The sequence below is a fragment of the Haematobia irritans genome, chromosome 2 (assembly GCF_050003625.1).
Source record: "Haematobia irritans isolate KBUSLIRL chromosome 2, ASM5000362v1, whole genome shotgun sequence".
Classification (NCBI taxonomy): domain Eukaryota; kingdom Metazoa; phylum Arthropoda; class Insecta; order Diptera; family Muscidae; genus Haematobia; species Haematobia irritans.
Genome location: NC_134398.1, coordinates 176,060,386 through 176,074,580, shown reverse-complemented (window position 1 = coordinate 176,074,580; position 14,195 = coordinate 176,060,386).

Genomic DNA, 14,195 nt, shown 5'->3' with positions numbered 1-14,195 from the left:
GATATAGCTTCGCCCGATTTGGACTCATATGGCCACCGTAGTTCAAAATGTCACTCCGATTTATGTGAAATTTTGCACAGAGACTACGATTAACATTTCAGCAATGCATGCCAAATTTTGTCAAAAAAAAGCCCCTATAAATATCATTTTCCGATTTTGGTCAAAATGGCCAAAATACACACATTTTACTGGAAAACCTCTACGGTTAAGTCGAGTACTTAAGAAGTCGACTTATAAAAAGTACCCGGTTTAAATTTTAAGTTTTTGATTTTTTTTAGATTTTGTAGAAGCTTATAAAATTTTGTTCAGATTAAAATATAGGTAAACATTTCTATATAGCACTCAACAAATTTGAAGTATTTGAGATGGTATCAAAATGTAGATGTATGTTACAAAGTGATGAAGGGTATATATAGCCGGCCTCGACCGCCTTTCCTTACTTGTTTTTCATTCAATCCTGTCCAATCTATGTATAGCTCCCATACGAACCGATCCCCTTATTTGACTTCTTGAGCCTCTTGCTCGGTATGGGTTTATATTTCGACATGGCCCCACATAGACTGGTTTAAATGTGGTCGATGCACACCAAACTTTTTTCTGATTCAATCGCGAAAACAATTGATACAATTAATTTTTTATGTTAATGAAACAATTAATTGAAAGTCAATTAAAATATTAATTATTTGTGATTGAGTTTTGTTTCCATTAAAAATGTTGTTGACTCAAATAAATTTTTAATTGAATATTTTTTAAAACTCAATTAAGACTTTAATTGGAAAAATTTCATGAATTTTTTTCTATAGAAATAAAATTTTTACAAGATTTTCTACAGAAATAAAATGTTGACAAAATTTTCTATAAAAATAAACTTTTGAAAAAATTTTCTGTAGAAATAAAATTTTGATAAAATTTTCTATAGAAATAAAATGTGGACATACTTTACTATAGACACAAAATTTTGACAAAATTTTATATAGAAATAAAAAATATTAAAAAAAATCCATAAAAATAACATTTTGACAACATTTTCTAAAGAAATAAAATGTTGACAAAATTTGACAAATAAAAAAAATTGACAAAATTTTCTGTAGAAATAAAATTTTGACAAAATTTTCTATTGAAATAAAATTTTGACAAAATTTTCTATTGAAATCAAATTTTGACAAAATTTTCTATAGAAATCAAATTTTGACAAAATTTTCTATAGAAATAAAATTTTGACAAAATTTCCTATAGAAATAAAATTTTCACAAAATATTCTATAAAAATAAAATTTCGACAAAATTTACTATACAAATAAAATTTTGACCAAATTTTCTATTGAAATAAAATTTTGACAAAATTTTCTATTGAAATAAAGTGTTTACAAAATTTTCTATAGAAATCAAATGTTTACAAAATTTTCTATAGAAATCAAATTTTGACAAAATTTTCTATAGAAATAAAATTTTGACAAAATATTCTATAAAAATAAAATTTTTAAAAAATTTTCTATAGAAATAAAATTTTGACCAAATTTTCTATAGAAATAAAATTTTGACAAAATTTTCTATAGAAATAAAATTTCGATAAAATTTTCTATAGAAATCCAAATTTGAAACAAAAAACTATAGAAATAAAACTTTTAACAAAATTTTCTATAAAAATATAATTTCCATAAAATTTTCTATAGAAATTCAAAATTTGAAAAAAATATCTATAGAAATAAAATTTTGAGAAAATTTTCTATAGAAATAAAATATGGACATAACTTTCTATAAACATAAAATGTCGACAAAATTTGAAAAACAAAATTCTATAAAAATAACATTTTGACAAAATTGTCTATAGAAATAAAATTTTTATAAAATTTTGTATAGAAGTAAAATTTTGACAAAATTTTCTATAGACATAAAATTTTGACAAAATTTTCTATAGAAATAAAATTTTGACAAAATGTTCTACATAAATAAAATTTTGACAAAATTTTCTAAGAAATAACATTTTGACAAAATTTTCTATAGAAATAACATTTTGACAAAATTTTCTATAGAAATAAAATTTTGACCAAATTTTCTATAGAAATAAAATTTTGAAAAAATTTTGTATAGACATAAAAAATTTGAAAAAAAATTATAAAATAACATTTCGACAAACTTTTCTGTAGAAATAAAATTTTAACAAACTTTTCTGTAGAATTAAAATGTTGATAAAATTTTCTAAAGAAATAAAAAAACTTGAAAATTGTTTCTATAGAAATAACATTTTGACAAACTTTTCTATAGAAATTAAATTTTGACAAACTTTTCTATAGAAATAAAATGTTGACAAACTTTTCTATAGAAATTAAATTTTGACAAACTTTTCTATAGAAATAAAATTTTGACAAAATTTTTTATAGAAATAAAATTTTGACAAAATTTTCTATAGAAATAAAATTTTGACAAAATTTTCTTTACAAATAAATTTTTGACAAAATTGTCTATATAAATAAAATTTTGACAAAATTTTTTATGGAAATAAAAAATTTCTATAAAAATAACATTTTGACAAAATTTTCTATAGAAATAAAAAACTTGAAAATTTTTCTATAGAAATAAAAATCGATAATTTGACGGTGACAAAGGAAAAGAGATATGTTTGTACGAATTTATTTCGGCATAAACGGGCTATCGTGTAAACTCTTTTTTTCGGAAGGTTCAAGTGTGGTTAACTTTTGGGTATAGTGAACTGCCTGAATTTATTCTGATAATTGGTTGATAGTTTTGCTGCAAGTAGAGGATGCTGATGAGGAATGTGGTAATTCCGAAACAGCTGTACATCCAACCATCTTGCAGTCTATAGGGCTTTGCCCATATAAATTTGACAAACATTATTTTCCTCTGTTGGTTAAGCTACACTTGTAGTTTAGTCAATGTATGGTTTTAAGCTGAAATCAAAAACAACAACAATGATTAAAGAAAGAAACCAACAATAACAAAACAAAACGAAAGAAATACAAATTTTAACAAAATTTGACAAATAAAAAAAAATTGACAGGAAAATTAAATTACATTAAATTAAGAAAATTAAATTAAGTAGGTTAATAAAATCAAATAATTTTCTTTATTGTTTTACTGATGATTCGAATACCTATGTAATAAATTATAAACTAATAGCAATTTTTAAATTATATACAAAAAAAAATTTATTGCTTTGTGGTTGATCACATTTTTCAGAATCTCTAATGGGGTGATTGCAGTGCCATTATGATCTTCACTTTCTACTATAACGGTTATTATTGAAAACAAAAATATAAAACGAGACTGAAACGTTTATTATAAAACAACAACAAATACAGACTTATTGCGTTGTAAACCAGAGACCGAGATTATGATAATCATTTTTTTTTTAATAAATGGCGGTTTGATGTTCTATTAATCAAACAAAATACTTTTAGAAATGATTAATGGTCTACACTTTTTTTGCAACACTCACAAAAAATAGTACTATGGAACAATAGAGATATAGAGCAACCAGATAGTACACCCAAAGAAAAAGAAGAGTTTGGAAAACGTTGTTCTTTCGTTAAAGATTTGATTTGAATGTCTTCGAAAATTTGAAACTTTTATCACCAAAATGTTTTTTACAAAATTTTTATTTTTACAATAAAAACACTTCGTTTATATTAAACATTGTTGTTTTCTGACTTAATAAAACACATTTTGAATTTTCATAGTAAAAAATTAATTTAGAAATTTCGATCTTCTTTTATTCAATAGAAAAGAATTATTCAAGGTTGAGATTGTTTTTTTTCTCAAGCTTGAATAATTATTTTCTATTGTAAAAAATTAATATAGTATTATGCATCTTTTCGAATTTTTTTGGTATATATGTACAATTACATTATTACCGCTTCCGCTTGTATTTTGTATACACTGGCCAACTAAAGGTATGTTTCTGTTAAACTAAGTTTCTTTACATAGGCTCGTGGGCGCCCATAACTATGCTCTATAAATATAACTGCTTGACTGTATGTGTTGCTTGTTAAATAGTTTTGCTATAGCATTGATGGCTATAGCAATAATTGTCTGTTGATGACAATATAACGTAGCCCTCGTTAAAAGGTAAAATTTAAAAAATGTATAAAATTAAATAATTTATTCAACATTGGATTGGAGAGAAAGATGTGAGGAATGATGCAATTAGCCAGAAAAAAAATTTTTTTTGAGTTAGTCTTTATAAAATTGTCACAAGAATTATATGCTTTTCTTCCAAACAAACTTCCTTAAAGCGAATGACAAATGAGAAACGATATTTGTTGATCTAAAATTTCGTTTGGGGCAACGTATTTTTTTTGCGTGTATATGCGGCCATCATTCATTATTGTTTACGATCAATCATAAGTTGTTTACCTGTCTTAGGAGCTTTGGAAGTGTCCTTGAGAAAAAAATAAAATGTCATTGCATTTTTTTATCTTATCGAAAACTCCTGTTTCAAAATAAAAACAAAGTGCCATATTTTATATTATTTTATTACTGACACAATTTTCCAATTATAAATGATTTCCCTTTAACAATAAATATAGCCGGAAAATATATTATACATTTGAACAAAACTTCCTCTAGAAATTAAATTTTCAACAATATTTTTTTTCGATCGTATGTAGTATTTTGGGTTCCTAAAGAGCTGTGCTAAATATGGTATATATCCGTGTTTTGATATATCGGCCCATATTGACTGATCTCTCGATTTTATTTCTTGAGGGCATGGAAGCACGGTTACCACTCGTGCCAAAAATAATCTACCAAAATTTGATTGAAATTTGATTATAATTTTACCAACATTCTACAATAAAACATTCTTTAAAAACTTTTATTTTTCGAAATAGATTTCTTTTACTGAATTTATGGTAATGTAGTCAAAATTCTATTTCTATAGATTTTTTTTTGCAAAATTTGATTTCTATAAAAAATTTTTATCGAAATTTTATTTCTATAGAAAATTTTGTCAAAATGTTATTTCTATAGGAAATTTTATCAAATTTTTATTTCAATAGAAAATTTGTCAACTTTTTATTTCTATAGAAAATTTTGTCAAAATTTTATTTTTATAGACAATTTTGTCAACATTTTATTTCTATAAAAAGTTTTGTCAAAATTTTATTTCTATAGAAAAATTTTCAAAATTTTATTTCTATAGAAAAATTTTGTCAAACTTTTATTTCCATAGAAAATTTTGCCAACATTTTATTTCTATGGAAAGATTTTGTCAACATTTTATTTCTATAAAAAGTTTTGTCAAAATTTTATTTCTATAGAAAAATTTTCAAAATTTTATTTCTATAGAAAAATTTTGTCAAAATTTTACTTTCATAGAAAATTTTGTCAAAATTTTATTTCTATAGAAATTGTTGTCAAAATTTTATTTCTATAGGAAATTTTGTCAAAATTCTGTTTCTATAGACAACTTTGCCAAAATTTTATTTCTATAAATATTTTGCCAAATTTTGTTTCTATAGGAAATTTTATCAAATTTTTATTTCAATAGAAAATTTGTAAAATTTTTATTTCTATAGAAACTTTTCTCAAAATTTTATTTTATAGAAAATTTTGTCAAAACTTTATTTCTATAGAAAAATTTTGTCAAAATTTTATTTCCATAGAAAATTTTGCCAAAATTTTATTTTTATGGAAAAATTTTGTCAACATTTTTCTATAGAAATAAAATGTTGTCAAAATTCTATTTCTATAGATTTCTTTTTTTTTAAAATTTGATTTCTATAAAAATTTTTATCGAAATTTTATTTCTATAGAAAAATGTTGTCAAAATTTTATTTCCATAGAAAATTTTGCCAAAATTTTATTTCTATAAAAAATTTTGCCAAATTTTATTTCTATAGGAAATTTTATAAAATTTTTATTTCAATAGAAAATTTGTAAAATTTTTATTTCTATAGAAATTGTTTTCAAAATTTTATTTTTATAGAAAATTTTGTCAAAATTTTATTTCCATAGAAAATTTTGCCAAAATTTTATTTTTATGGAAAAATTTTGTCAACATTTTTCTATAGAAATAAAATGTTGTCAAAATTCTATTTCTATAGATTTTTTTTTTGCAAAATTTGATTTCTATAAAAATTTTTATCGAAATTTTATTTCTATAGAAAAGTTTGCAGAATGTTATTTCTAAAGGGTGATTTGTTAAGAGCTTGATAACTTTAAAAAAAAAAAAAACGCATAAAATTTGCAAAATCTCATCGGTTCTTTATTTGAAACGTTAGATTGGTCCATGACATTTACTTTTTGAAGATAATTTCATTTAAATGTTGACCGCGGCTGCGTCTTAGGTGGTCCATTCGGAAAGTCCAATTTTGGGCAACTTTTTCGAGCATTTCGGCCGGAATAGCCCGAATTTCTTCGGAAATGTTGTCTTCCAAAGCTGGAATAGTTGCTGGCTTATTTCTGTAGACTTTAGACTTGACGTAGCCCCACAAAAAATAGTCTAAAGGCGTCAAATCACATGATCTTGGTGGCCAACTTACCGGTCCATTTCTTGAGATGAATTGTTCTCCGAAGTTTTCCCTCAAAATGGCCATAGAATCGCGAGCTGTGTGGCATGTAGCGCCATCTTGTTGAAACCACATGTCAACCAAGTTCAGTTCTTCCATTTTTGGCATCAAAAAGTTTGTTAGCATCGAACGATAGCGATCGCCATTCACCGTAACGTTGCGTCCAACAGCATCTTTGAAAAAATACGGTCCAATGATTCCACCAGCGTACAAACCACACCAAACAGTGCATTTTTCGGGATGCATGGGCAGTTCTTGAATGGCTTCTGGTTGCTCTTCACTCCAAATGCGGCAATTTTGCTTATTTACGTAGCCATTCAACCAGAAATGAGCCTCATCGCTGAACAAAATTTGTCGATAAAAAAGCGGATTTTCTGCCAACTTTTCTAGGGCCCATTCACTGAAAATTCGACGTTGTGGCAGATCGTTCGTCTATTCATGATGAAATGTCAAAGCATACTGAGCATCTTTCTCTTTGACACCATGTCTGAAATCCCACGTGATCTGTCAAATACTAATGCATGAAAATCCTAACCTCAAAAGAATCACCCTTTATTAAACATTTTTGTCAAAATGTTATTTCTATAGGAAATTTTATTAAATTTTTATTTCAATAGAAAATTTTGAATTTCTCAAAATTTTATTTCTATAGAAAGTTTTGCCAAAATTTTATTTCTATAGTCAAATTTGTCAAAATTTTATTTCTATAGAAAGTTTAGCCAAAATTTTATTTCTATAGAAAAATTTTGTCAAAATTTTATTTCTATAGAAAAATTTTGTCAAAATTTTATTTCTATAGAAAATTTTGTCAAAATTTTATTTCTATAGGTAATTTGGTCAAAATTCAGTTTCTATAGACAATTTTGCCAAAATTTTATTTCTATAGAAAAATTTTGTCAACATTTTATTTCTATAGAAAAATTTTGTCATAATTTCTATAGAAAGTTTTGTCAACATTTTATTTCTATAGAAAATTTTGTCAAGATTTTATTTCTATACAGAAAATTTTGTCAGAAGTTCATTTCTATAGAAAATTTATGAAGTACCTCTTTGAAAAATCTACCAAAACATCAAAAATGCCATCTATCTACCAAACAATAAAGATATATACCATTTCTGGTAGAATTCTGGCAACGTGTCTACTATCCAATTTTACTACTTGAATATTTAGAAGTAAATATTCTTTCATAAATACAAGATGACCGAACTTCCATTTTCATTTATCTCCAGCATTTGGAAGACAATCACCAGTCTCTTGGTGTTGTGGCTCGAAATCTTGATCTTATGAAGGATTTGATAAAATTTTAATTTTTAAATTATTACTGATTTTCTACAGCTGAGCCGTTTGCTTTATTTTTTTTTTTCAAAAAAAAAAAAATGTCAAAAATGTATTGGGGATTTTTGTGAGGAATTTAAGTTTAAATTGGGGATTTTTGGGGACGAAAACATCATAATTTGGGGACAAGACCCAGAAAAATACTGGCAACACTGAGTGCAACGATGTTCTGGATAGCTTATACAAATGTTGAATCTAGTACTACCACACCTAAAATTAAAAAATATATATATTGCGCTTTAGATACCAGCCACCATGTATGTATATACCAGCTAATAATTTAATCTTCAATAGAAATTCGGCGAATCAATTATATAGGTTAAATACTTTGATGTGAACAACCTGCTGTTGGCTGATGAAATCAAAACAAACCTGGCATCAGAGAAAGTAAACAACGAAGTTTTTTTTTCAAGAGGTGGGTACTATGTTCGTGTATTTTGCATAAGCGTAGGAAGGCCTCTGGGGAGGGGGCTTAGACCCCCCCAGAAAAATTTTAGCCCCCCCCAGAATTTGAAAACCTATTTACGATTTTACATTTTTATAAAAATTAAACAAGTATATACAACCGCACAAAGTTCCGCTAAAGATTTTCATGCACAATCGAATTACTTTGGTTGTGGCAGCAATTGCCGATGGTAATGTTTGAAATCTGATATTTATAAAATAAAGCTGTGGTTGCACTTTTGATTTAGTTGAATAACTAAAGCTCCTTTATTATTTTGTTTAGTCTGGTTTAGTCAATTTAATTAAAAAATAGTAATGGATATTAAAACTATTCTTTCATAAATTAATAACTTAATAATGCTGCAAAAAAGCGTAGCCAAAAAAGAAGTGAAAATTTTCTTTTTGGGTCCGGAAGTGGTGCAAAATTGGCGGAGAAGCGATGGATGTAATATGAAATTGTCATAGAACGAATGTCCACCGTTTCAGCAGCCGTTGCAATGAATTTGCATCACTTCTTAAGGTGTGACCCGAATTCAGTGTTTTGAATGTGAATTAAAAAATGTTGTTATAAATATACAAAAAAATGCATATTTTATTATGATTTTTAACGCATTATAACGCTTGTTTGAAACGCTTTCCCTCGAATATTTTCAAAAATTCTATAAAAATTTCTATAATGAATTTAGCATTTTTGTGGCAAAATTTGAATAATTTTTACCATTTTATTTATTCTTACTTTTTTTTTAAGAAAACAAAAAATAACGCATTAAAATATGAAAAAAAATGGAGTAAAAAACTTCCTGTGTAGTTAAAATAATTAACTTCTTTGTGAGGACATTTTTGGAACTGCTTTTAAAGTTGTGCCTTTAGAACAACTCCCAATTTTTTTGCTGGGAAGAGTGTGGAACTACTTTTAGTTGCTTTATTATAAATTAATTGTCGAGTTATTTTGATGCCTATATTGTTATTCATTTTTATGAAATAAAACATTAATTGAACCTATAAGTTCAGTCTATAAATTTTCAGCTAGGGGGGCTATAGCCCCCCCTAGGAAAATTGTCTAGCTACGCTAATGGTATTTTGTTTAATGTGTCCTGGAATAGGCAGATAAGTAATATTAAAATATACTTATGACTAAATAAATATACAATGGCTTATAATTATACAAACTACACAAACATATCAGCCATCAAACAAGTAAAGAAAATTTGTAAAACCCAACCCTGCCAATATTTTTTGAATTTGACGGTGCTTCGGAGAATCCTCACCACGTCGAAAGCAGTCGTATACGATATCCAAAAGTCGTCGGAAAAGGGCTGTCATTATTGAGAAGTTGTAGGACGCCAAATTACTAAAAAACGCATCGCATGAGTGCAATTATTTGGTGACTTTTTAGATAAATTTAAAACGACGCCGATAAGAGCCCCTTCAAACTATTAGAAAAAGTGAAAAAAAGAAAATTTTGTCAAAATTTTATTTCTATAGAAAATTTTGTCAAAATTTTATTTCTATAGAAAATTTTGTCAAAATTTTATTTCTATAGAAAATTTTGTCAAAATTTTATTTTTTTAGAAAATTTGGTCAACATTTTATTTTTTAGAAAATTTTGTCAACATTTTAGTTTTTAGAAAATTTTGTCAAAATTTAATTTATATAGAAAATCTTCTCAAAATGGTATTTCTATCGAAAATTCTTTCAAAGTTTTATTTCTATAGAATATTTTGTACAAATTTCGTTAGAAAATTTTCTCAAAATTTTATTTCTATAGGAAATTTTGTCAAAATTTTATTTCTATAGAAAATTTTGTTCAAATTTTATTTCTATAAAAAATTTTGTCAACATTTTATTTCTATAGAAAATTTTGTCAAAATTTTATTTCTATAGAAAATGTCAAAATTTTGTGGTGTTTCTACAGAAAATTTGGTCAAAATTTTATTTCTATAGAAAATTTCGTCAAAATTTTATTTCTATAGAAAATTTTGTCAAAATTTTATTTCTATAGAAAATTTTGTCAAAATTTTATTTCTATAGAAAATTTTGTCAAAATTTTATTTCTATAGAAAATTTTGTCAAAATTTTATTTCCACAGAAAATTTTGTCAAAATTTTATTTCTATAGAAAATTTTGTCAAAATTTTATTTCTATAGAAAATTTTGTCAAAATGTTATTTCATTCGTTTTGTTTGTTACTGTTGGCTTCTCTTCAATCGTTATTGTTGTTTTTTTGTTTTTTGATCTCAGCTTAAAGCCATGCATTGACTAAACTACAAGTGTAGCTTAACCAACAGAGGAAAAGTATGTTTGTCAAATTTATTTGGGCAAAGCCCTATAGACTGCAAGATGGTTGGATGTACAGCTGTTTCGGAATTACCACATTCCTCATCAGCATCCTCTACTTGCAGCAAAACTATCAACCAATTATCAGAATAAATTCGGGTAATTCACTCAACCCAACGTGAACTACACTTGAACCTCCCGAAAAAGGGTTTGATAGTCGGCTACTGCCTAAACAAATTTGCCAGCATATCTCTTTTCCTTTGCCAAACTCAAATCATCGATTTGTATGTATTGGGCTGGGTTTGTTTTTGAGCGTGCTTCCTCTATCTTCATTCGTTTTGTTTGTTATTGTTGGCTTCTCTTCAATCGTTATTGTTGTTTTTTGTTTTTTGATCTCAGCTTAAAGCCATGCATTGACTAAACTACAAGTGTAGCTTAACCAACAAAGGAAAAGTATGCTTGTCAAATTTATTTATTATTATTTATTTATTATTATATTTATTTATTTATTCTGATAATTGGTTGATAGTTTTGCTGCAAGTAGAGGATGCTGATGAGGAATGTGGTAATTCCGAAACAGCTGTACATCCAACCATCTTGCAGTCTATAGGGCTTTGTCCAAATAAATTTGACAAGCATACTTTTCCTCTGTTGGTTAAGCTACACTTGTAGTTTAGTCAATGCATGGCTTTAAGCTGAGATCAAAAAACAAAAAAACAACAATAACGATTGAAGAGAAGCCAACAATAACAAACAAAACGAATGAAGATAGAGGAAGCACGCTCAAAAACAAACCCAGCCAAATACATACAAATCGATGATTTGAGTTTGGCAAAGAGATATGCTGGCAAATTTGTTTAGGCAGTAGCCGACTATCAAACCCTTTTTCGGGAGGTTCAAGTGTAGTTCACGTTGGGTTGAGTGAATTACCCGAATTTATTCTGATAATTGGTTGATAGTTTTGCTGCAAGTAGAGGATGCTGATGAGGAATGTGGTAATTCCGAAACAGCTGTACATCCAACCATCTTGCAGTCTATAGGGCTTTGCCCAAATAAATTTGACAAGCATACTTTTCCTCTGTTGGTTAAGCTACACTTGTAGTTTAGTCAATGCATGGCTTTAAGCTGAGATCAAAAAACAAAAAAATGTTATTTCTATAGAAAATTTTGTCAAAATTTTATTTCCACAGAAAATTTTGTCAAAATTTTATTTCTATAGAAAATTTTGTCAAAATTTTATTTCTATAGAAAATTTTGTCAAAATTTTATTTCTATAGAAAATTTTGTCAAAATTTTATTTCTATAGAAAATTTTGTCAAAATTTTATTTCTATAGAAAATTTTGTCAAAATGTTATTTCTATAGAAAATTTTGTCAAAATTTTATTTCTATAGAAAAGTTAGTCAAAATGTTGTTTCTATGGAAAATTTTCTCAAAAATTTATTTCTATAGAAAAGTTTGTCAAAAATTTATTTCTATAGAAAAGTTTGTCAAAATTTTATTTCTATAGAAAAGTTTGTCAAAATTTTATTTCTATAGAAAAGTTTGTCAAAATGTTGTTTCTATGGAAAATTTTGTCAAAATTTTATTTCTATAGAAAATTTTGTCAACATTTTATTTCTATAGAAAATTTTGTCAACATTTTATTTCTATATAAAATTTTGTCAAAATTCTATTTCTATATCAAATTTTATCAAAATTTTATTTCTATACAAAATGTTTGTAGAATTTTATTTCTTCAGAAAATTTTCTCAAAATTTTATTTCTATAGAAAATTTTGTCAAAATTCTATTTCTATAGAAAAGTTTGTCAAAATGTTGTTTCTATAGAAAATTTTGTCAAAATTTTATTTCTATAGAAAATTTTGTCAAAATTTTATTTCTAAGGAAAATTTTGTCCAAATTTTATTTCTATAGAAAATATCAAAATTTTGTGGCGTTTCTATAGAAAATTTGGTCAAAATTTTATTTATATAGAAAATTATGTCAAAAAATTATTTATATAGAAGAGTTTGTCAAAATTTTATTTCTATATAAAATGTAGTTAGAATTTTATTTCTGTAGAAAATTTTGTTAGAATTTTATTTCTTTAGAAAAGTTTGTCAAAATTTTATTTTTTATAGAAAATTTTCTCAAAATTATATTTGTTCAGAAAATTTGGTCAAAATTTTATTTCTATAGAAAATTTTAGTTTTTAGAAAATTTTGTTAAAATTTAATTTATATAGAAAATCTTCTCAAAATGGTATTTCTATCGAAAAATCTTTCAAAGTTTTATTTCTATAGAATATTTTGTACAAATTTTATTTCGTTAGAAAATTTTCTCAAAATTTTATTTCTATAGAAAATTTTGTTCAAATTTTATTCCTATAAAAAATTTTGTCAACATTTTATTTCTATAGAAAATTTTGTCAAAATTTTATTTCTATAGAAAATGTCAAAATTTTGTGGTGTTTCTACAGAAAATTTGGTCAAAATTTTATTTCTATAGAAAATTTTGTCAAAATTTTATTTCTATAGAAAATTTTGTCAAAATTTTATTTCCACAGAAAATTTTGTCAAAATTTTATTTCTATAGAAAATTTTGTCAAAATTTTATTTCTATAGAAAATTTTGTCAAAATTTTATTTCTATAGAAAATTTTGTCAAAATGTTATTTCTATAGAAAATTTTGTCAAAATTTTATTTCCACAGAAAATTTTGTCAAAATTTTATTTCTATAGGAAATTGTGTCAAAATTTTATTTCTATAGAAAATTTTGTCAAAATTTTATTTCTATAGAAAATTTTGTCAAAATTTTATTTCTATAGAAAATTTTGTCAAAATGTTATTTCTATAGAAAATTTTGTCAAAATTTTATTTCTATAGAAAAGTTTGTCAAAATGTTGTTTCTATGGAAAATTTTCTCAAAAATTTATTTCTATAGAAAACTTTGTCAAAAATTTATTTCTACAGAAAAGTTTGTCAAAATTTTATTTCTATAAAAAAGTTTGTCAAAATTTTATTTCTATAGAAAAGTTTGTCAAAATGTTGTTTCTATGGAAAAATTTGTCAAAATTTTATTTCTATAGAAAATTTTGTCAACATTTTATTACTATAGAAAATTTTGTCAACATTTTATTTCTATATAAAATTTTGTCAAAATTCTATTTCTATATCAAATTTTATCAAAATTTTATTTCTATACAAAATGTTTGTAGAATTTTATTTCTTCAGAAAATTTTCTCAAAATTTTATTTCTATAGAAAATTTTGTCAATTTTGTCTATTTCTATAGAAAAGTTTGTCAAAATGTTGTTTCTATAGAAAATTTTGTCAAAATTTTATTTCTAAGCAAAATTTTGTCAAAATTTTATTTCTAAGGAAAATTTTGTCCAAATTTTATTTCTATAGAAAATGTCAAAATTTTGTGACGTTTCTATAGAAAATTTGGTCAAAATTTTATTTATATAGAAAATTATGTCAAAAAATTATTTATATAGAAGAGTTTGTCAAAATTTTTTTTTCTATAGAAAATTTAGTTAGAATTTTATTTCTGTAGAAAATTTTGTTAGAATTTTATTTCTTTAGAAAAGTTTGTCAAAATTTTATTTTTTAGAAAATTTTGTCAAAAT